Genomic DNA, 2,557 nt, shown 5'->3' on the forward strand with positions numbered 1-2,557 from the left:
CACTGTTACTGTAACCATTGCTGTATCCATGACTACCCAAACTGTAATCCCCTCTTAACCAGCCACATTTCACTTCTGTAACATGCTTACACAAAACCTATAAAAGGCAACTTTACTCCCCTACTGGTGCTGCTGCCACCCAGTGCAGTAGCCCCTGCGGCAGGTAAAATAAATTTCCAATTAATTACATCTAAGTGGGAGGGTCTGACTCTATCCTTTCAGGTCTTAGGGGGTACAACATTTGGAAGCCCCAGTGAGATCCTTGCCCTCAGACTACCCCCCCGCCCCCCGCCTGGCCCTGCCACTGGCCAACAGCTTCAGGGGAAGGCCTCGGAGAAGATGTTCCTCCACCCTGGGGCTCTCAGCCAGTGAGAGTAAAAGAGAAAAAACTCGAGTCACAGATTTCCAAATTTTCTGTTTTGGTGATTTAATTATGGCACCTTAAGTAAGTCTGTCTGGGTCTCTAGAGAATCTAGGGGAACATGATCTAGGCTGGACACAGTCTGAGACGCCCCCACCCCCGAGGCAGAAGGGAGATGTCCCCCTGCCTATCTGGGTTGTTTGTTTTTGTGTTGTCATGTTTGCAGCTCCTTAATAAACTATTCTGGTATTAGCAGTCTTTTTAGACTGTTCAGATTTGTAGGCTAGTCCTGTTCTGATAAATTGCAGTCTCCTATTGGGTTGTTTTGGATTTCTGCAGTCAAGTGTGCTGGTTCTGGTTTGTGTGTCTTTTATATGTTTTAAGTTTTGTATAAGTGAGTGAATAAAAGAGTTAAATGTGACTCCACGTCTAACTAATTTCTGCCTGTTGAATTCCGTTTGTGTTTCCTGTCCCATCCACTTGTCATTTTACTTTATTGGTTTATCTGTTTTTTATCATGTTTGTATTGTAGTCTTTTCATATGCTTAGTGATTTGTTCAAAGTAAGACAGGGTAGTTTTTGAAAATACTCTTTCAGTAACTTTTTAATTTTAGCCAAATTCACCAAGAACAACAGTAAGGAAGTGCATATTTTCTGTAAGTAAAACTAACCAGCTTAACAAAGAGAAACTAGAAATTCCAGATTTTAAACTTTGAGAAGCAAGCACCTACTTGGCAAATATTACCTTGAGCCTACAAGCCATAAATCATGCAGGGGGTGGGTAAAAGGTAAAAGCTATGCCAAGAAAACGGTTGCAGTTTAGGTAGTCCAGTGAAACAAAAATTTTAACCTGGACTGCAGCCACTGAATGCAGCTGGAGCACAGGAGCAGCTTTTCACCCAGGGGGCAGCTGCTGAGACACTAGCTCTGTCCCCCACCTCACCTTGCCAAATTATTTAATTAAATTACTAGCCTTTTACTTTTTCTCATATCCTCCACGTCTCCCACTGCCTTCAACATTGCTGTCAGGGTGGGAGTTAAACTTTACTGTACAGTGTTATTTTAGAATTAACTCTTATCTTTCTGACATGACCCTTTTGTACAAATAACCCACTTATATTAAAGATACTCTCTTTCTGACAATTGAAAGGTTAATACAAAGTTTGTTAAACCTATTAAAAAACTGTTGCTGTTACAAATAGCTTTGAGACAAGGTGCCAACTCTCAGCAGGAAACCCAAGATCAATTACTCATTTGAAACTAAAGAAAAAAAAATCCTCTTTACTTTTTAAAACAGCAACCTAACATCACCCTGGTTGGCATATATTCTGCCAATTCTCAGGTGGTCTCTGAGGGGGGCAAGCTGTGATCCCTTGGAGGGGAGGCACCCCCTGAAGGCATCCCAGGGTCCCTAAGAACCCCAGAATCCAACCTCTGGAGGTAAGCCACCTTAACATTTATTTTTGGCTGGTATTTTCGAACATTAATTAACTATTAATGTTATTTTTGTTATGCTTGTTTGTTATAAATTGCTGTGAAAACATGTAACTGTTAAAGTCATTTATTATAAAACCCTTAAGAACCTCCAAGGAAAGGCCAGTAAGACAGAAACTTTAAAAAGGGACCCCAGGTTGCCAGTTGCTGGGCCATTAACTTATGGGAACTACAGTCCTACTGTCCTGTCAGGGACTCCCAGAAATATATATCAACAATGTGCTCTACACTCCTCACTGTCTGATGCCTCTTTGGCCTGGCAGTCATTGGTCTCTTTATCTTTATTATTGGTATTAGGTTTGGTATCCCCCTAACTCTTTAATGCCCCATCATCACCAAACTTTTGAGCCCCTCCTTTTTTCTGTTTAACATTTGCCTGATTGTAATACTCTTAGTTGCCATCAGTCAAAAAAAAAGGGTAATTGGGTAAATTTTTATGATAATAACTTGTTAGTACATTTGTTTTGTCATCTGATCACATTTCTCGTTGAACTTTCGTTCTCACTTATGCAAATGACAGGGTTAGCGCTGGCAACAGCAGCAATGACTGGCTAAAAAATTCAGACATAGTAAGGAGAGTTTTGATTCCTTTCAAACTTGCCTACTCCTTTCACCTGGCTTTCCCCCCTCACTGCCTCTACTTTGCAGGATTTAGCTATCTATAGGGGGTGTCAGAGAAATGGCATCATGCCTGACCATTTC

This window comes from Otolemur garnettii, unplaced genomic scaffold, assembly GCF_000181295.1.
Source record: "Otolemur garnettii isolate 467f Iridium unplaced genomic scaffold, OtoGar3 scaffold00149, whole genome shotgun sequence".
Classification (NCBI taxonomy): Eukaryota; Metazoa; Chordata; class Mammalia; order Primates; family Galagidae; genus Otolemur; species Otolemur garnettii.